We start from the raw sequence: 22614 nt of genomic DNA, 5'->3' as shown, positions 1-22614 counted from the left end.
CAGGCACTAATTCTTGAAGATATACTGCATTGATCTTCTAGTGACCGGCAGGAATGACTGGAGATGGCCCTTGCAGTTTGTTTTTGCTTTTACTTCACTCGCCACATCAAGACCTCTTTATTTTTTCCGATGTTTCATCAGTGCTAGTGGCTCCTGTAAATGTAGGCAGATGAACTGAAAATGGTTGCAATCTCTGCATGCACAATGCTCTGTGGTGCATTTGAGGAAGGGCTGCAACTGACTGGAAGAGCATCTTCTTTGCATGCAGAAGGTTCAACCCCTGGCATCTCCAGGCAGCCCCTGTCTGAAGTCCTAGAGAGCTGCTGCCAGCCATTGTGTAGAGAGTGTAACAGTGGAAGATGCTGCTCCTTCTCCTTGCTCTGGGATGGGGAACCTGTGCCCTCCCCAGCCGTCATCAGCCCCAGGCATCATGGCCAGTGATGATGGGAATTGTAGTCCAGCAACATCTGGAGAAGGCCACAGGTGTCCAAGCCCTGGCCTTGCTTTTGTCATTGCACATCTAAAGAAGGCAGATGAACAGGCTGACTTCTAGAGATCTGCAGTGGGTCCCCCGCAGGGTGTGAGCCTGGGCAAGGTGCCCAACAATGTTGACTCCTGGCGCTAGCCTTGCGTGAGACTACTTTGATCTTGCAGTGTTTCTCAGCTGAGGATGAAATATCCCAGGACTTGGCTTAGGGTGGGGGTGTGCTCTAGCAAGCTACAGAGATCTGTGTTGAATTGTTTTTTTTTACTGTCTGTGCTGCCTGAATCTCACAGAGCTGGAAGGTGGGTGATGGACCTCCAGCTGAGCCTAAGACTCTTGATGGAGTACTTTGATGGTAGGAGAGGGGGGTGATGTTGTTGTCCAAATAGGTTATATTAGATCCAGGGCCATGAAGAATAAGGAGCTGTTTGGTACCATTGGGCAGAGTGAGGCAGCTGCCTTAGGTAGCTGATTTTGAGTGTCATGAAAAGTCAGCAAATTGTTAGCTATTTAATTTATTGTTGTATTTTTGCTGCTAGAAGGGGGGCAGGTGCTCATGGGATTTTTGCCTCAGGTGCCAACATAACTTAGCCAACCTTGGGTACTATGTGCCTTGACTTGAAGGGGGAGGCTATTTGCTCCTCCATTTTTCAGGCAGCAACATGTCTTGTGCTGGCCTTAGCAGCCATGTAGACAGAGCTGCACCATGATCTAAGCAAAACACCATCTAGGAAGAGTGTTGATGCATGCCCTGCTCCCATTAAAGCTGACTTAGCTCCAACTTCCACACGTCTGGTCCTTGATAGAAGTGGGATTCCTGGACTGGATGAATTGCTTTTATGAGCCAGTTAGGATATCGCTGAGAAAAAATGACCTCTGAAAATTCTCCATGGTATTTGTTCGTGACAAATTGTATATGTGTATAGCATTTCACTAAAAATTCTTGGGTGGAGGATTTCTCTAACAGTTTGGGTGGGGATAAAAAAGAAAATTCTGAGAAAAAATTCTGAGAAAACTTTCCTGAGAAATTTTTGAATCACTTGATATTGTATGAAACTCTGTTGCATATTGTTGGATGAAGGAAGGAATAGGATAAGAGAAGAGGACTGGAAGGGGGTTGGGGCCAAACTCATACTCTGAGTAGACCCATTGGTTAGTATTCAATGCTAGTCCTACTCAGAGAAGACCCACTGAAGTTCATGGCATGACTAAATTAGGCTCATTTATTTCAATAGGTCTGCTCTGAGTAGAACTTTGTTGAATGCAACCCACTGAATGAACAGGCATCACTACCCTAGGCCCATTATTTTCAACGGGTCTGTTTTGTGTAGAAGTTAGTTCAACACAACACATGGCTTCCTTCAACAATATTGAAATATATTGGGTTGGATCCACAGTTGTACTCAATTTCCAACCCCATACATCTGAAGGGCTGTCCCAAGACATTTTGCTGCCTACAGCAAAGAACAAGATGGCGCTCCCTGCAATTCCACATACAAAAGTTGACTGGCCTGGCCATTGAATCTTATTTAACACTGGTCTCCTCCATCACACCTGAGAGCAGCAGGCTAGCTTTGGCGGCACATATAACTTTTCCCAACACCTTGCTGCTGCTCCCTTTCCCCCATATCTCCTGCCCAAGGTGGCTGCCTCACTCTATCTAATGGTAGAACCTGCCATATATATGGAGAAGTTGGAAGGGCCATTCTGCTGAATATTCTCTTGGGCAGAGCTGGATGTTTTTTTGCCTTCATGCCTTCTAGAAAAGCCTTTTTTTGAGGGGTGGGGAGACTGCAGGGAAAGTGGTGGAAACTGGAAGCAACCCTCCCCCCCTTTATGCAACTGGAAATGCCTTCCTCACATTCAAGGTGCTCTTTGGATCCTTCTCTGATCACAAAATGGCCATAAAATTGACTGTCGGTGGAAAGATGTCCATTGTTCCTAACCTGAGTTCTTGTTGCTATAGAGTGATAGGGAAGGGCAGTAGCTCAGTGGTAGAGCATGTGGCTTGCATTCAGAAGGTCCCAGGTTCAGTCCCCACCATCTCCAGTTACAAGGATCAGGAAGCAAGTGATGAGGAAAGGCTCTGTGCCCAAGATCCTAAAGAAACAATGCTACTTAGACAAAACAAGATATCAGTTAGTTGGACTAACAGGTTGACTTGGTATATAAGGGAGCTTGCTATGTTCATATGAGGCTCTGGTTTACATCAAGGCAAAAACCCTTTGAGCTTTTAGGATGTTTAATTAATTAATTAATTAATTTTAATAAATAAATTCCATCTTTTCTTCACAGGTGGCAGAGTTATTGATTGCTCTACGTGTGCACATGTTCCTGATCTGGAAGATAAATTTAGGAGTGCAAGCAGTGCACTCTCCACCTGTCAAGCAGTCCAAAATGGTATGTGGATCTATGTGTGTTTAAATTGTCATCCTTTCCTAGATGGCCTCCCACCACATCTAAATAAGCATGTAGGGAGGCCACATTCTACATTTAGAACACTTGTATGCATTCAGTTAGATTAATCTGGGTTGTATGTAATCTAATTTATTTATTTAAAAACATTTATATACCACTTAATATTTCAGAAATCTCTAAGCAGTGTTAGCCAGAGTAGACTCACTAAAATGAATGAACATAAGACATTCATTTTAGTGGGACTACTCTGGGTAAACGTTAGTAGGATACAACCCTGTTTCTAATATTTTTTAAAGGTCTGTCACCCAATTAAAGAAAACCCAGTGGCTGTGTGCCGGTGGGTAATGCCCAGGTAACACACACTGAGATTTCCCTATGTGATCCTGGGCACTCGAATAGGCAAGGAGGAATTGCAATGGCTTATATGTAGAGAAAACTAGCAAGCTGTCAAATGTGCACAGGGCCTGCCTTGGTGGCCACATTCTCTCAGGCAGCCTCCTGGTTCAAGGATCAGTTGCATACATGCACGGCTTCTGGAGACACCTGTCTTTGTAGCCATAGCAGCTATTTTTCTGGGTAAGGATGTACTGCTGTATGTTGAGTTCTGCAACTGTATATTGAGTTCTGCAATGGCATGCAAAAGTACCTGCCAACTGCATCTGATAGGAGCACCATCCTATTCGCAGTGTACCGTCAGGGCAGGACTTTGCAGTAGACATCTATGGCCTTGCGGAACAAAATGAGCAGGAGTGGCCCGCAAATGCAGCTGGGCTGGTATGCCATATTTTGAAGGAAGTAATAACACATAACTATCGGAAGTGGTAAAAGGTAAAGGTGTCCCTGCACTTATAGTGCGAGTCGTTTCCGACTCTTAGGGTGACGTCTTGCTACGTTTACTAGGCAGACCGTATATATGGGGTGGGATTGCCAGTTCCTTCCCCGGCCTTTCTTTACCCCGCAGCATGTGCCGGGTACTCATTTTACCGACAACAGATGGATGGAATGCTGAGTGTACCTTGACCCCTTTTACCGGAGATTCGACTTCCTCCTTCCGTTGGAATCGAACTCCGGCCGTGAGCAGAGCTTCGGCTGCGTTACCGGCGCTTACCACTCTGCGCCACGGAGGATCTTTATCTGAAGTGGAGGAGGGGCATAAAACCATTAACTCCAGAGTCTAACATGACTTGCATGCACCACTGCTCTTCTTTTCTTCAGAACTGGATCTTGCAATTTTGCATTCCTCATATGTTAAAAGTAAAGGAACATGAGAATATTGGAAGCTGCCTCGTAATGAGTTGGACCATTGCTCATATAGCTATGCACGATCTACACTGACGGGCAGCAGTTCTCCAGGGTTTCACACAGGGGTCTTGAGATGCTGGGGATTTCATCTGGGACCTTTTGCCTGCAAAGCACATGCCCTACCACTGAGCCCCAGCCTTACTGCTGAGCCACACCTAATCAGGGCTTTATGACAATAACTGTTAACTAGATGGGAACATTTTTTAAAAAAAAACATGGAATGGAATTGTGAGAGTTCCAGAGGCAGTAGTGCTTGTGTTTAGAATGTCTTTGGCTGAGCAGTCACTGGAGACTTGTATTTATTCACAAATATACAAGCAGAGCATGGATAGAGGCAAACAGCAGGCCCTCCTATGAGGCAGAAGATCTGCTGCCTGCACATCAGACCATCAAGGGAGGGATCCTATACCAGGGATGGGGAGCCTGCAGCCCTCCAGATGTTGTTGAACTACAACTCCCATCAACCTCAGGCTTTCCCGTAGGCATCTGGTTGACCGCTGTGAGAACAGGAAGGTGGACTATAAGCCTTTGGCTTGATCCAGCAGGGCTCTTACATTCTTATGAACTACTTTCCTCTTATCTTTCCTGAATTTCCCACTGGCATTATCTATACTACTCTACAGGTTTGTGACCATGTTACAAAGCCCTAGATTTGCGTACTATAAAATTGATATACATTTCCTGCTGTTAGAGGAGCAGTACCCAACAAAATAGTTTTCCTCTGCTTTAACCACCACCTCCCATCCCAAGCCAAGCAGACCCCACTTACCCTGTTCCACTCCCTTTCTTTCTAAATTGCAAACACCTAAAGAGATGCTGCTGTGCCAAGTTCAGTATGAATCCTCCAAGGGATGGAACGGCATATGTATATACCTTGGAGACCACTTAAAAATGGCTTCTTTCTGGGACTAAAAGACTGCAGAAAACCAAGGCGCCTATTGACCTTTTCTGTTACCAATCCATTGAACAGGAGAACAACTCCTGGGCCATCGTTGCTTGCAGGGAATATGAAATGCGAAGTTCAGAAGCTTAATAGAAAAGAAAGGTCTGGCTGCTGCCAGTCATTGTTGCTTCAAGGCCAGAGGAGAATGCATAGTGGATCTGTAGACAGAACCATGTTCTGAGATTCCATCCTTCTCTGCCAGCATTTTATGTTTGTATTTTTAAATCTGTTTTAAAACAAAACGTTTGGGATTTTTTCAATAATACCAATCCAATTAAGTGGCTCAAAGCCAAAGAAGGAAACCAATGTATTGGTGTGTAAAAATCTAACCATGAAGCATCACAACAAAGGATTGTGAGAGCTAGTGTGGTGTATTGGTTAGAGTGTTGGGCTAGGGCCTGGGAGACCAGGGTTCAAATCCCTGCTCAGCCGTGAAGCGCACTGTGTGACCTTGGGCCAATCAGACGCTTAGCCTAACCTACTTCACTGGTTGTTGTAGGATAAAACGGGGAGGAAGAGAACCAAGTATGCCACCTTGAGTTCCTTGGAGGAAAGGTGGGATATAAATGTAATAAGTAAAATAAATAATAATAATAATAAACAAATGTGGTAGTAGGTAGTGGTGGTAAGTAGTAATGCTTGTGTAAGCGTTTTGAAACGTTCACCTACATGATCTTGTTTGCATTCTTTACAGCCCTGTAAGGTAAGTGAGTCCCCCCCCATTGCAGAAGTAGGGATGGCTTGCTGAGGTCTCCTCCTGAGTTCATGGCAATGGTGAGATTTATGTGAGCAGCTATGAGTTGTCCATGGGGATGGACAAACCTGTCAATTTCAGTTTCTCTCTGTTTCTCATTTGTCCAATCTTAAGTACAGTTCACATTTCTGTGTCAATCTGCCAATTTTTAAAATCCTCCTGAAAATTTATCAGCGAATTTCTTCTAATGTACACAGTTTATATGCAATTTTGTTTAATATGTTTGTTTTTGCAAAGTGATTTCTCATAATGCATTTAGTATATTTTCACAAATACATGCATTTTTCTGCACACTCTACCCTAGTATATTCATTGTTATATACATTACTTGGTTGGAGAACTGCACTGCAAAATTCAATAAAGTGTGAATTTTGGAGAATGGCTGTGTTTCGGTTTGTGTGTTGTTTCGGAAAGTTTAGATTAGGTAGACTCACCTTTAAATGTAAATGGAATGAATTTCCTTCCCATCCTTAATTGCATCCAACTGAGTTTTACTCAGAGTAGACCCACTGAAATGAATGGATATTACTAACTTAGGTTCGATTTTGGTGGGTCTACTCTGAGTAAAAGGTCGTTAAATACAACCCGGTGAATTTGGGTGTATTCTGAGTATGGTACTTTGGGTCGTATGCAGTGCTAGACCCACTGAAGATGATGGGCTTGACTGGCTTAGTTCATTCATTGTAGAGAATCATAGAATGCTGGAAGGGGGCCTATAAGGCCATTGAGTCCAATTCTCTGCTCAGTGCAGGAATCCAACTTAAAACGTACCAACAGGTGGCTGTCCAGCTGCTGCTTGAATGCCCCCAGTGTTGTGTCCAGTCCAATGCCTTCAGCGTTAAGTTAAAGTCACTTAGCAGTACGCTTGTTCTGCTGGCAAAATGTTTTGCATCGGCGGCGCATTGTGGCACCAGAGAATGCATATGTATATTGCTGTAGCTTTGTTGTGCAATAGACTGTGCAGTCTTTTGCACAAGTTTCCACTACCACATTGAGTGTACTGTGTTCCTCTGTCGTGCATCATTAAAAGTCACCCATCTGCTAGCACAAGAGCCCTTGCGCTAGCAGACAGAGAATGTTGGGTACATCTTAATGGTTCTGCAATGGTTCTATCTAGTCAGATGCAACCCTTATGTATTAATACTCCTAAAGCTGTGATGCAGAAATACAGTATAACGCGGGGCTTGACGCTTCCATACATATAACATACAGGGGGGTGCTTACAGTGCTGCATATCATTAGTTCAACTTTTTAAAAATGACAATTCATGAGTGGCTTGGACATAAGCAGGCAACTGATACAAGAGGCAGTCTGATGGAAGCACAGCTCATTCAGATTAGAACTGCCAAAACTAGTGTATAAATCTGTTTAAAACGGATTCCTCCTCCATCCTTGTGCCTTGCAGCTTGACATCTAGTCAAGTACTCCCGCTAGTGGCTGGCAGTAGCTCTCCAAGGTATCATGCAGAGGTCTTTCCTAGTCCTCCTGTCTGAGATCCTTTTTCAGCTGAAGATGACAGGGATTGAACATTGGGCATTTCTGTATCCCAATTGTGTACTCTCCCATTGTACTATGCCCCCTTCCCTATGGCAATACAATCAGCAGGGAGCAGTAGCAGCTATCCATAAATGTTTAATGCTGTCAATGTGTCGGCATAAGGTAAGCAGATTTTCTTTATTAATCTCTTTTTTAAAAAGAGAGGATGGGTGGTCCAGTTTCAAAGCAGAGGACTAGGTTAGAAGTACTTTTTAGTCCTGCCAACTCTGATTTAAAGAAAATAAAAAATTTAAGCATTTACACTTCTGAATATTTTTCTTCATAATGTGAATTGTTAAAAAAAATCACTTTTTTATCAAAAATAAAAAAAAATCCGATGCATGTTTATTCAGAAGGCAGTTCCTCTGTGTTCAATGGGGCTTACTCGCCAGTTATGTGTGCATGGCAGCCTTTTAAATCAGATGTGGGGAACTTTTAAATCAGATGTGGGCCCTCAAGATGTTGCTGAACTACAGCTCCCATAATCCCTGGCCATTGACCATGTTGTCTGTTGCATACTCCAAGTGACCTTGTCTCCCCCTCTCCACACCATCCAAACACAAGGATTCATTACATGGAGTACTCTTCGGCTCATTTGTTCTGGATTCCCTTTCAGACATGGCCCAAGCCATGTATCATCAAAATGAAAAAAACAGTATGGTAGTGCTAAAAAAGCAGAGGTTGCTTAAGTGAAACTTCTCGGGGAAATTGGCAGAATTTCAGAGACCAAGATGTGTTTACGAAACATTAACCTGTAGATGTCCCTTATCCTTTCCTTTGTTAAAATTGTTAGTGGAGGGGAGGTGAACTGTGGCCATCTCATTACTTATTCCATTCCTTTTATGTTTGTTTAAAACATGCACGATTACTGATAAATAATTATGATAAATAAAGCCCTGCTCATGAGGGGCTGCTGCAAGCATTTCTCAGTAGAACTGTGAGACACGGTGTGGGAAAAGATTATTATCATCATCATCATTCATCATCATTATTTATTACCCTTCCTTCACCCAAAGGTCCCAGGGTGGGTTACAACAAATTAAAAATACAACATTACAAACAATTTAAAAACAACCTAAAGTTCCCAAATGGGGTGGGTTCTAAAAAGACATGTCTTAGATGTCAAATGCCAGGGTAAAGAGGTGTGTCTTTAGCATTTGCCAAAAACTGTACAGCAAAGGTGCCAGCACACTGCAGCTGGGAGGGAGTTCCACAACCTAGAGGCCACCCCAGAGAATGCCCACTCCCAGGCCACCCCCCCCAAAGTCTGAGGGTGGTAGAACCGCCAAAAGGGCCCCCTTTGCTGATCTCAACATCCAAGAGAGTCTGTCGGGAAATGAGAGCTCTCCACTCCACATGTCACACCACCTAGCAATCAATCCCTTGAATTCAGTCTAAATTCCACACTGAGGCCCTCCATCACATTTTCCATTTTAGATGTACCGGCAATTTTCAAGTAGCTACACGTTTTTTAACAAATGTGGAAATATTTGGGAAGGGGCAAAGCGCAGTGGCAGAGTCTCTGTTTTGCATGCAGAAGACCCCAGATCCCGTCTCCCAGCATCTCCATGTGGGACTGTCCCCTGTCTGAAACCCTGGAATACTGAGCTGGACCATTGCCTGACTTGGTATAAGGCAGCTTCCTATATGAAACTCTTTAAAAATTCCACTGCAATTGTATGCACACAGTCTTGAACTGGATAGCTGAAACATGCGAAGGAAGTCACTGAAATGTACTTGCAACACTGCTTTAGAGTGCCTCCAAAATGGCAGTATTTTTCAGGAGGGATTTAAGCATGTACCAGAACTTTAGCATTGTATCTTTAAAGCAGATTGAAGGGCTATGTTATACTAGTGGAACAAATCCACTTTAGAAAATAATCAGGCTTTTTGTGGTTTGGAAAGTGATGGGCAAATGCATTGAAAAGTGTGGGGTGGGCGTAGTGAAGGCTGCTGGTCCATTAGCGCAAATGGGGCACTGCCCCATCAAGATCAGTCTGTCCTCAAGCAACCCCCACCTGCCTTCTTACTTACAACCAGTCTAGGGGGTGCAGTGGCTGTCAGGCTCCTCTTCATTAATCTCAGTGTTGCCTCTGCAAAAGTGCAGAGGTGGGGGCAAAAGCAGAATTAGTTGGTTTTGCCTCTTATTTGCTCTGGCGCCATCTACTGTTGGCCTCCTGCCCCACCAGTTTTAATGAGCACCAGCCTCCACTGGATAAATGAATGACTAATGGGAAGATGTATAAACACCCTGTAAGCAAATTGAGATGGATGCAGGACGAATGCCCTGCAAACAAATTGGAACAAATGCTCAGTAAAGATTTGATGCAATCTAACCTCTGTGTAAGCTTTGTGCAAGCAGATAGGATGAATGCACAATAAACAGGTTGTCTAGAGGGGCCCTTATGTTGAATCAGCCTGTTTAGCTGATCTGCTGTAGTATTGTCTATTCCAGTGGTGGGCTAACGTATTTATCTGAGACTTTTTCTGACATTCTGAGAGATTTTTTTGTAATTTTGTGATACAGTTCCCCTCCCCCCAAAAAAGTGTTTCTATTAAGGGAAAGTGTGCATAAAAAGGCAAGCATTAGTGAAAACAACACACAAAAATGCATTATATCAGGACAAACTGCTTTGCTGGGAGAAATGAGCACTGCGATGCTGGTAAATTTGTGTGAAAACATAAAAACAAATAATCTGCAAACGGATGCAGAAATGTGGTGAACTAAATTTAAGAATGGGAAAATAAAAAATGGAGAGAAAGCGAAATGGACAGATTTGTCTATCCTCAGTGGGGAATGCTTCCCGATATACCCACCCAGGTGGAGGAGCTGTTGTGACGTTTGGCTGTGGGGCTTAGATCACTTTTGTGCACCACTCTTCTGCAGTATGTTAAGATACCTCTGAGTTACTTACCAGTTTAGTACTCCTTAGCTAATCAGGTTGAATGATGAAGGTGTAGAGGTGTGATGGAGTGTTTTAACTAAAGTGAAATTTTGAGAGCAATATCTGTGTTCTGTGTGGGTGAAATAGAGTAATAATTTCAGAGCAAGCAACAACAATAAAAAAAACTTTTCGAGATGACTCACAAGTTTTCTGTGTTGGCTTTTGAACCTGCCTACTCAGAAAGCCTAGGGTTGCCTCTCCAGAACCTGATTTTGAGTCCATGGTCAATTTCAAGCTTATAAAATAAACTGCTTGGTCAAATTACTAGAGTGGGGTAGCATATTGCAGTTAAAATCCTTCAGCATTTAACAGTTTAATTGGTGGTATTTATTGGCAAACCTCTTACTTGGCATGTTGCTGAGCTGCCAGAGGAGAGATGGACTTGCCTCTAGTGCTTATTTTGATTTTGCACTCTAGACTTCTGGGAAGCAATTATACCAATAAAAACTGTCAAAGAGGAAACTTACCGGGGGGGGGAGGCTTGAGTCCAAGCAGAAGTTCTGCAGTCAGTAGGACTTTTGGCAGACATAAATATTTTTGGCTTGGTGATTTTATGCATGAAATGTAACACCGCAAAGGGTCCTTTAAAATTCCAGGATATGCTGTACGCTGCTTGATTAGTGATGGATTTCCACTTTTGGGCTGTTGAAACATCTACAGAAGGGAATTAGGCTCAAAAGTTTTAAGATTTATTAATAATGGGCAAATTAATGCAGCAAATTAGGACTCTGTTGGGGGCATAGCAATCTAATGGTTTCATGCAAGTCTGGTAGCCAGTAATCGCATATTTGGACGCTAAACCAGTGAATGGGGACAAGCCAAATAAGTACAAACCTATAATTCTATCCAGATGCTCATTACGGAGTTAGATTGAAGGGGGACCTCAGGTGTGGGGCTCAGATGTGGCCCTCCAGGCCTTTCTATCTGGCCCTCAGAACTCTCCCCATGCCACACACCCTCTTGCCAAGCCACACTCCTCAATGGCCCTGCGTTACTACTGGCATGTGGCCCTCAAATGATTGTCTAGAAGGGAATCTGGCCTTGAGCCGAAAAAAGTTTCCCGACTCCTGGATTAAATGAGCATGCAAGGAGGGAAGTGTTTGCACAAGTGTGATAGCTCTGCACCCCCATCCCTGTCACCCTCTGCATATTCAAGGACACATTTTGCAGAAAGGATGCCTCCTGTACATATGGAGGCTTCCTTATGTGTTACAACTCAGATTCTCCAGGGTTCTAAATCATGTGAGAGTTTCTATGAGTATAGGAGGCTTCTCTATTGCAGACATTGGCCCTTGAACATGTGGAGGGCTACAGGGCAGGAGGCAGAGCTAGTACTCTTGGGCATGCTCTCCCCTCTTGGTCAGCCCCAGAAAATACTGGTTTTTGCTTTGGTTTGTAATGCTAGGAGAGCTGAAATAAAGAGAGAGCAAACAGGGAGGATGAATGTAATTTCTCCAATTATTTTTGTGGCTTATAGAGAGGGAGGCAGTTCTGTTTATTGTGTTCTGTATTCCCCATTATGAAAACTCAATAAAACCTAAGAAGTTATTAAAATGCTGTACAAAAATACTGTTTTTATGTCAAATGCTTATTTAGTTTGTAGCAGTTCAGTCACCAAAGATGCAGGCAATTTTATATTACCTTCCATCAAGTAACAGGGTGCTGATGTCCCTGTTCACTATGGTTTGTATGGAAAGATCATTGCCTTCTGAGCTGCAGCCAAACTCAGTGGTGGCTATTGGTTCCATGTCAGCGGGGCAGTGGAATCTGCTCTGGGTTTTAGTATGACCTTTCAAGGAGCTGCCTTAAGCACCAAACATTTAAGGCACTACTATAATGCATTAAAACGTTTGTGGCTTCCCCCAAAGAATCCTGGAAACTGTAGTGTGTTGGTGCTGAGAGTCATTAGGAGATCTCCTATTCCCCTCCCAGAGCTACATTTCTCAGAGTGGTTTCACAATGAATCCCTTTCCCCACAGAACTCTGGGAATTGTAGCTCTGTGAGGGGAAAAGGGATCTCCTAACAGCTCTGGAATAAAGACATCCACTTAAAAGGTTGTTGAAAGAGGAAGGTCTTCGGTAGGTGCCAAAAGATAACAGAGACAAAATAATATGCTTCCAAATTCCTGGCGATTCCTCTGGTTCTGCAAAATGTGCTTCCTTGTTTTTGGCTGGCTCAGTGTCATTGCCAGGTTTGTAGGAAACAGACTACTAGAAGGAATTATGCAGGCAGCATCACTGTGCTGTTGAGCTCTAGGCTGACAGAAATGTGTTCAACTGAGGTGGTAAAGTTTTCTCATGCAGAGTCAGTTTTCCTGAGAGGGGGTGCTATTTCTTTGAAAATGCCTCCACATGAAAAATGGACACCACAGGCATTAAGGTTTGAAACCTAGCCTTCAGCATGATGTAGTTTGTATTTCACATGACTGAGGCACAGTCAAATCAACTACGTAAAAATTGCAGTGGATTTTGGAATCTCACTGAGTACTTAAATGCAGAGGTAATGTTGGTTCAAACTAATCTGTAGTAATTGACTGAGCCTTGGTTTGTATAAAATATTACAGTGGCTCTACAATAACTAGTTCCACATAATTGGGCTCTCTGTTTATAGTTGCTCTTAATTGGTGTTAATTAGCAAACTTGCTGTCAAGCTTGTCAGGGCGAAAAGGAATCATCCACAGATATTGATTTCCTAGGAATCCTGATGGAGGTTCTCTGCCAAAGACGGAAAAGGAGTAGTTCTGGCATCCTAGAAAGTTCTCTTCACAGAACTGTTGTTATAAAGTAGCAGTGCTAGGCTTGTTCCGACATTACACTGAACACAGGTATAATAGGCTATCTCTACACAGGTAAAAATGTTTATATGAAAGAGTGTACATTTGTTGATTTGTACAGCTCGACTATTGTGTACATAGACTGTACACTTGTTGAACATAGGGATGGGAGAGAATTTTTATTCAGATCGCATTTAAATGCGACCTTACTTAATTCACACTTTCCAAAACAATACACAAATCAAAACTTGGCCATCCTACAAAATTTGCATGTATCCGTATTTGGCAATGCAATTTTGTACGCACAGTAATGTGTACAAAAATGCATATACTAGGGTAGTGTGTGCCTACAAATGCATAGGCTAATGAAAATAACACTTAAAGGAAATTGCTTGCAAAAGTGTGTGTATTGATCAAAACTGTATACAGTTGCAGAAATGTGGAGAATTTAAGACTGGAAAAAATGAAAATATGCAATGAACCGAAATTGACAAATTTATCCATCCCTAGTTGAACATTACATTTGAACAGAATGCAAGTGAACAGCTCAACTGTTAGTGTACACAGATTGTATACTTGTTGAATGCAATGTGTGAACACCCCTTCTAAAACTGCTGCAGAGGAATTGCTGGCTAGTTGGTCATTTCCTTTCCTTCCTTTCCCCCCACGTTGTACAAGAAGATTAGACCAGAGCTTGGAAAAGTTACTTTTTTGAACTACAACTCCCATCAGCCCCAGCCAGCTGACTGGGTCTGATGGGAGTTGTAGTTCAAAAAAGTAACTTTTCCAAGCTCTGGATTAGACTTGCATACCTTTTTCAAGAGAGAAGAAAATAGCCAAGGAAATAGATAAAAGCAAAAGCGAAGTTTCTGAAGGGCTCAAAGGTTGCCTTGCTTGCAAGGTGCAATCTTGGGAGACGTTCAGCTAATGTTGGGCCCAGTGACCAACTTTCTTCTGAGTTTCTAAAGCTGAAGCATAGATGGAGAAAAAGGGATTTGACTTTGCAGTAATGTTTTTGGGGGATGGTCAAGTGTCCCCTTGTTTTGCCCAGAAAGAGGCTTGGGGTTGTTTTTTGTGTGTGTGTCACAAGCAAGGGCAAAACAGCCACTGACATTTTGAACTGTCTAACTCACCGTCACTGCTGCCTTCTTTCTTCTCCTTCCCTTGCTCTCCAAGGACCCCAAAACGTCTTTTGGGCAGGAGATGCGAAAGATGGGGGTGGTGGTTCAGCTCCGTGGCAGAACATCACCCGGGCCACTGAAGAGGGCTTGGAGAACACGTGTCCCAGGGGAGTGTGATGCTAATCATATCCACTTTCATGAAGGGGCGTCATGCTCTGCTGGGCGCATCAGAGCATGCAATCCTTGTGGTTTTTCCTTGGTGGAAATGTGACACATTGATGGAGCCCCTCCTGCCACCTTTGCTGCTGCTTTGGGAAGAGCCGTCACTCAGTGGTGGAGCATCCGTTTTGCATGCAGAAGGTCTCAGGTTCAATCCCTGGCATCTCTAGGCTGGGATAGACTCCCTGTCTGAAATCCCGGAGAGCCATAGCTGGTGAGCGTAGGCTGTGCTTCACTAGATGGAGTAAGGGGTGTACTCAGCTTAGCATTAATTTCATGGCCCTGCTCTGCGTAGGACTAGCACTCGATACAGTGCTATGGGTCTGACTCTGTATAAGGTAGCTTCCTAGATTGCCTTGGCCTAGGGCTTCTTTTCTTTTCTTTTTGTGGAAAGGGAAGAATGCCGGGGCTCAAGAAGTTGTGAAGTGAGTTGATTATCAGCTCAAAAGTTTGTCAGATGTTTTTATGCAGAAGAATTTTATACTACCCTTCATCAGTTATCTCAGGGTGGCATCCAATAATTAAAGCAATAAAATGAAGTGCATCATCACAAGAATAAGTATAGTTCTTGAACTTGCAAACTTTACTTGCAAACATTGTGCTCTTGTTTTGTCTTCAGTTTTGGGTACAGATGTTTATCAGCTGTTTCTCTCCCTCCCACCCCCATCTGATTCTGCTGCCGCCTCCATTGGACAATACGTGAAATCTCCAAATTGGATTTGAGTAGTAATTCATCAACTACTACTGATGAAGCAAAATTGACTTTTGATTCCAGGGACTGTAGGAAAAATATGTGCAATTCACAGGTTTTTCTGTTTCACATAAAATTTATCTTCCTGTATCCCCCCAACCCCAAAGAAAAGAGCTGCTTATTCCGAATGAGTATTAAAGATTTAGGAGTCTTATACATCTTGAATAATTCTTCCTGTCGAATCCTCTTCACTGTACTTTATGTTTTATGTTGAAGACTTTTGAAGACTAAAAAGAGTGGACAAAAATGCTACTTTAGAAGTTTGGCTTGAAAACAGTTCAAAAGAATGTACTGATGAGCTTCCCAGGATTGAGGTTACGGTCAGGGAGAGGGAGTTTGATATTTTATCTTGAGAATATGCTGTGGGTTAGCAAGGGAGATTCTTTTTTGTTAAAGTCAAAACGTCTGGCATGCTGGGGATGTAAATTAATAAGGTGCGGGGATGTAAATAAGATGTTTGGACAAAAGTAGGATTTTGAAAGCCGATGTTGAAAGTCTTATTCAAAGTTCATTGGTCTGCAATTGTTTGTTAACTAGTTAACAAGCCAGTTGTATGCCAGAAAGCCCCACATTTCTGCCTTCAGACGCTGAAGTCTTTGGGGTTGTCCATCCATCCCATTTTTATCTTAGGGAGGCCATGTGTCCCACCCACTTTAGAGAGCACAGTCGTCTGTTTGAACAGCTATTGGAAAACAGTCCGCTATTTGAAGGCATCCTCTAGATTAGTGTTCTTCACCCTTGGGTCCCCAAATGTTGTTGGACTACAACTCCCATCACCCATTCACTAAATTGCCCGGGGATTATGGGAGTTGTAGTACAACAACATCTGAAGACCCAAGGGTGAAGAACACTGCTCTAGATGAAAAACTGTCCAATCCAAGTCTGGTTTAAAGATTATTATTTTTTTTAAGTAAGAAGGGGAAGCGAACCCTGACGTTTTCAGTCAGCAGCACCTGGACAGTAGACTGAGCAGACACTGAGGCCACCTGGTCCATCTTCCCCATTATGGTGAGATGTATAGTATCTCTATGAAAATTCTGCTAGCATTTTCTAAATGTGCACCTATACATATAAATCAGCATATGCATTTTTATGCAAATCATAAAAATTATGCATGTCCTCTTTTTTGGTGATGCATAAGCAGCCCCCTTATGGGAGCTAGAGCCCTACAATGTCCAGAGGGCAGCAGGCCACCCCATCTCTTCTCCCAAGGTTCCAAATTAATATACTTGCATTCATGTTTTTCAACTAATCTTTAAAATTATGGATTCCCTCCTGCCAACAGAAGAAGTTCTTCACAAAATATTGATACACTGTCTCCTTTCCTGCACATATGTGGTTACTTTGCTTTCTCTCTCTGTACCCATCAAACTCATGCCAGTGGTCTAATTATGGCTTGTTATCCCTGTTGGCCTCATCCATGGGGCCACCCTGGACAAGACCCCTAATGAACCACTGGGATGCATTTCAGCAGCGGTGGCTGGTCCATTGGGGTAAATAGGGCATTGCCCCCCCAACCTCAGTCTGCCTTCAGCCAGCCTCCACCTCTCTGCCTTCTCACTTATAAGTCAGCTTCCACCTCCTTAGCCTCAGGGTTACTCTTGTAGAATTTAGGAGGGAGGAAGATGGGGACAATACTAGAATGAGTTGGCTCTGCCCATGATTGGGTCTACCTCTGCCATTGTTGGCCTCCCTGCCAGTCCCAATGGGTGCCAGACACCTTTTTTTTTTTGGAGGGGTGGGGTAAATTAATAGCAGGTGTGTGTGTGTAGGTAGGTAGGAAGTCAACCCTTCCCTCCCCAGCTGTGTTTCTGCCAAAAATTTCCCATCTCCCCATGCTGCTATTAGCCCAGGGGCGGGGAGAGAGAGAAGTATTCCATTGGCATTAGTGGGAGTTTTTTCTTCTTCTGGACTAGATGACCCCCAAGGTCCCTTCCACCTTTACAAATTTATGGTTCTCTAGCAGTGTGCCACCAGTGCTATAGTACATTTCTCGATGCAGGGTGAGTGTCAGGATAACCTTTGGGTGTTAAAACATGAGACGGGAAAGAGCTCCCAAAGACTGTAATGTTTGATCTTATCAGCAAGTGTTTGCAAAGCACTTGTGCCAAATGCTTCTGTGCAGCTATGAGCTATGTTTTCTTCTTCTTAAATATCTAGCCCAAAGTTAGAGTAGCTGGAATAGTAATGGCATATCTTCAATTATTTGGTTTCTGCTCTTGCCTTGTAATACTACATTTGCAGGGTTGTTTAAAAAAAGAAAGAAAGAAGCCGAGGTATTTTTATTTTATCTGAGCGAAAGGCTGAATTTCAGCACACAGTGCCAGATGATGTCATCTGAAACCAAAAAGGATGGATCGTGCAATGATATCCCAGCTGCCAATCCTAAAATAACTATTTTCGAGTGCAGCAATGAAATCTCTCTGAGAAAAGCAAGCACCTGGTTTAGGCCCTGTAAAATTAACTTCCATCTGCTTTCATTTACTGTAAGGCCTTCATATCATCCTCTTGGTATTATCTGGTATATGTTTGGCAGTAACTGCCTGTCTTGAGCTATTTACAAGTTGTTCTAGTGACACTCCAGGCCAGCCTTTCCCAACTAGTGGGCCAGCAGATGTTGTTGGACCACAACTCCCATCAGCTTCAGCCAGCATTGCCAATGGTCAGGAAAGATGGGAATTGTGGTCCAACATCTGGTGGCCCACCAGTTGGAAAATGCTGCTCCAGGCCACAAGTAAAAGGGATAAAAGCAGCAGCTCTGTCGATTGGTTGTACTATAGATTAGGGGTGGGGAACCTTTGGCCTTCCCATTATAATTTGGACTACAGCTCCCGTCATCTCTGACCATTGTCCACTCTGGCTGGGGTTGATGGGAGCTGAAGTCCAACAGCATCTGGAGGACCTCAGGTCCCCTGTAGCCGCTGTAGATGATAATGATGATAAGAAATCTGAATCTGGTGCACAGCTCTAATATACACATTAAATGTAATCTAAATCACACATTACATGTAATCTAAATCTACTGCCACTTTATTTCATTGGGTGACCTGAGTTTTAGTATAACTTAGGGGGAAAAACTCTCCCTATCCATTAAGAAAGGGAGCAACACAAATAATATTATTTTAAATATAGTACACTAGCAGCCTCGTACCCAGCATCACTTGTTGTTGATTGAAACTGCAGAGCACTGCATGTTTTTATAGCATATATTGCATTTTATTCTGTAGTCTATATTTGTATTTATTTATTTATTGTATTTCTGGTCTATTGACTGTAATACAGTGTGTGTGTGTGAGAGAGAGAGAGAGTGAGTGAGTGAGAGAGAGAGGGGGGGAGAGAGAGAGAGAGAGAGAGAGAGAGAGAGAGAGAGGAAATATGCCTACACTGCCTAGGTTACAGTGTATTATATCATCAGCTGGAGACAGAGGGTTGTATCCAATGTCAGTCCTACTCAGAGTAGATCCATTGAAATTAATAGATATGACTAACTTAGGTCTAGTAATTTCAGTAGTCTATTCTGAATAGGACTTAGGTTTAGAGTTATTTGACATAACTATTCTTTCCTCTGATAGACACATTTCATTTTCATGGCTTCTAGTTCAACAGGAGTTGAGTTTTAAAGCGCTATCATGTGAGACTATATTATGACCAGAAGTCATTGGAAGAGAGCACCCACTATAGCCAACAGTGCCTCTACAATACCATCTTCAGTTCTCTGAAAAATGTGTCATCTTTCTCCTCATCACCAAGCCCCCAAGTTTTGCTTGGAGATAAATTCAGTTGAAATCCACTGGGGCCGTCTTTTAAGTAAAAGTGCACCAATTAAAAAAAAAGTAGTAGTGAGTGCAAACATTAAACGATGAAATTCACTCACACAAGAAGAACTGATGGTCACCAATTTGGATGGCTTTAAAAGAAGATCAAATAAATGCATGGGAGGATAAGGCTATCAGAAGCTACTAGCTGTCAGAGGTAGTATATTTATGAATGCCAGTTGTGAATTGCAGATGGGTAGAATGCTGTTGCACTCAGATCCTGCTTGTGGGCTTTCCATAGGCTAGCCTTTCCCAGATTTTGGGTCCTTGGATGATGCTGGACTACAATTCCCATCATTCCTGACCATTGGCCATGCTGGCTGGGGGCTGGGGCTGATGGGAATTGTAGTCCAAGAACATCTGGGGACCCAAAGGTTGGGAAAGGCTGCCACAGGAATTTGGCTGGCCACCATGAGAACAGGATACTGGACTAGATGGGCCATTGGCCTGATCCAGCTTGGTTCTTCTCATTGTACATTACGGTGGCCAGCTCTGGCCCCTGGGCCAATGCAGCAACAAACAATCAGTATAACGGGCCAGAGTAATGTAGCCGTTAAGAGTGTCAGACTAGGACTGGGGAGATTCAGGTTCAAATCCCAGCTCAGCCATAAAGCTTGTTGGGAGGCCAGTTATTCTATGTTCACATAAGCTAACTCGCAGAGGCTTTGGGAAAATAAAATGGAATGGAGAGTTATGCACACCACTGTAAGCTCCTTGAAGGAAAGGTGGAAAAAGATAAATGTATTAAGTAAGAACTAGTGGAACCTGCAACAAAATGTTGCAGGATAGAGTGCTCCTGTTCACTGTTCCTCCCCCAGATTATCAGGCAAGGTATAGGAGTGCAAACCCCTCTAAAACAGGTTGAACACCACTCAGGTAGGCAGCTCTTGTAATGGAGGGCTGTAAGCAGTGGTTAGCTTAGCCTGTTCTGTTTGTAGCTGCCTTTATTTTATTTATTTATTTAATTAATTAATTAATTAATTAATTAATTAATTAATTAATTAATTCGTCTCCCATCTGGCTGGCTGTCCAGTCACTCTGGGCAACGTACAAAATAAAAACATACAAATACATTAAAACATTAAAAAATCTCAACAATAGTAAAACCTAACCCACCCCAAAAGCCTGCCTGAAGAGCCAGGTCTTCAAGGCCTGGTGGAAGCTCATCATAGAGGGGGCATGGAGGAGATCATTTGGGAGGGAATTCCACAAAGTGGGGGCCACAGTTGAAAAAGCCCTCTCCCTAATCCTCACCAGTCTAGCTGTTTTAACTGGTGGGATAGAGAGAAGGCCTTTTGAGGCTCATCTTGTTGAGCTGCATCCCTGATGATGTTGGAGGCGCTTCTTCAGATAGACTGAATTGTATAGTTTATTTTCTTGTGGTGTTATTATTTGATCTATGTTCTGTACCCTACCCTGGCATATCAGGTGTGGGGAACAGCGAGCTGGATCCTGAGCTCCCAGAACACCCCCCCTGCCATTTTGATAGGTAGGCGGGGCCATCCAGACAGGTAGGCGGGGCCATCCACCTGTTAAGTCCTCTGATGTGATCTCAGGTGACCCAAATTCAAAGGAAAGAATTGGGAGTGCACTCTGAAGTGTGCTTCCAATTCTTTCATTTCTTCCTTTGCAGCCCAGTGTGAGTTGAAGCCATCACTGCAAAGAAAGATTCCTGTGGAAAGCAAGGCTTGCATCACCAACTACAAGTCCTGTTTCTGGCAGGGAACAGCGGCACTCAGGAGCTCCTAGTTGGGTATTCCCAAATGCAGCCAATCCCAGTAGGTCTTTCACTTAGTAGTGAATTCAGCTGACTGCAAGCCCTGCATTCAGCCGGGCTTTCATTGGGCACTAAATTGAAAAGGCGTCAATGCAAGCCCTGCTGGTCAAGGGACAATCAAGAAAAATTTAAAGTTCCCAGTTATTCCTTTGCAATCACATCTTTACCTGTTCTAGACCTGATGTCATATGATGTCAGGTGTGGAGCTGGTGGGTGTGGTTTGGGGAAAGCAACCTCACATCCAAATTGAGACTTGTGCTTAATAAGGCCTGTGAGTGGGAGATTCCGCATGCCTGATACAGAAGTTGGGCAGGTTATAAATATTGCATATCATCAATTAACCAATGAAATAAACAGTGGAGTCTCCCAAAGATCTGTATTGGGATAGAGCCTTGGACCAATACTTCTTATCTTGTTCATAAACTGGAATTTATTTATTCTATTTTATTAAAACAATGTAATGAAGTTTTTCTAAATAAAAAAGCTGTGGGAGGCTCTGGATATTGGATCTCTCTCTCTCTCTCTCTCTCTCTCTCTCTCTCTCTCTCTCTCTCTCTCTCTCTCTCTCTCTCTCTCTCCTGATATTCTTTTCTGATCCTGGAAACAATCTCCTTAACATTTTTCACCCACAATAAAAGCTTTTGTTTCCAGCATTGTTTGCTTGAACATGAGTGGCTGAGGGACTGATTGAAGCAGGAAGGAAGGGAAAACAAATTGGTCACTAATGTGCTCATCACGGATGGGGTAAGTGTCAGCAGTGTATGAAGCATGTTGCAATTAATCATCTGTAGAAATGAGTACCTACACTGAACTAGGGATGGAGTTTGCTGAAAATCTCAATGTGGAACGTATCTGAACAGATTTCCCCCCCCGAATTCCTATCTCACACCTTGATCTCCGTGAGAAGTGAGCTATTCCCCCCTCCCCATTCTGTTTAAAATGTGATCACATTTATGCATTATTATTCACTAATAGGCAAAAAAACCTTGCAGTTTAAGAATGTACCTACAGCCCACAGATATTTCTACCAAACTTTAAAAAGCAGGGAAATTGGGCAGCTATAGTGAATGCACCAGGGGAGCAGGAGACCTGACCTCCTCTCTGAGATATTGTACTGCCCTACAAAGTTGTCAAAATGCAAACACAATTTGGGTTGGTCTTTCACAGTCCAATCCACTTGCTGTGTAGCTTGGAAGAATTTGGTAGCATGTGCCTCTGAGCATATGGTGAGTGGTGGCATATCTCGTGGCTGTATAATATGCATATGTATACATACGTGCACTATTATACATATAACATCCCATGCATATTATAGACACACACTCCAGGCTTCCTAAAGTAACCAGCACATGAACATACAATACCACCATGCATATAACTGTCTAAAAATGCTTACGTATTAATACATAAAATTATGCTGCAGAAATGTAGTGCAGCACCGGGCTTGTCTCTTTCATACATATTAATATTATATGTATATATGTAATTTTCTCCATATAATTTTGTGTATAATTAGTTGGGCTTTTAAAAAAAACAATGCAAGAGAGGCTTGGGTATATGTGAGCACTTGATGCTAGAGGTGGTCTGATGCAGGAAAAGCTCAACTGGGTCGGAACCACCCAATTCCCTGTATAAATCTGTTTCAAGTGGATTCCTCCTTCACCCCTATGCTCAGCACATATTTCCCTGGCATCCTTTGATCTGCCATTTGAGGGCAGTTACATGGATCTTAGGCAGGTTAAATAATGCACCTCAATTGGATTGACAGACTGTTT

The 22614-nt window shown here is 43.0% G+C and overlaps 1 protein-coding gene across 7 annotated transcripts in view; it reads left to right on the top strand.

The window, feature by feature from the left end:
* PKNOX2 (PBX/knotted 1 homeobox 2) overlaps positions 1–22614 on the top strand; it is a 467254-nt gene that overhangs the window by 74293 nt on the left and 370347 nt on the right. For all 7 annotated transcript variants that reach the window (XM_061592847.1, XM_061592840.1, XM_061592843.1 and 4 more), the window contains exon 2: positions 2780–2884. The gene's annotated coding sequence lies outside the window, so the exon portion shown is untranslated. The remainder of the gene's footprint in view (positions 1–2779; positions 2885–22614) is intronic.

The sequence above is a fragment of the Rhineura floridana genome, chromosome 12, assembly GCF_030035675.1.
Source record: "Rhineura floridana isolate rRhiFlo1 chromosome 12, rRhiFlo1.hap2, whole genome shotgun sequence".
Classification (NCBI taxonomy): domain Eukaryota; kingdom Metazoa; phylum Chordata; class Lepidosauria; order Squamata; family Rhineuridae; genus Rhineura; species Rhineura floridana.
The sequence above is the reverse complement of the archived record's forward strand: the minus strand, read 5'-3'. Positions and strand labels throughout refer to the sequence as shown.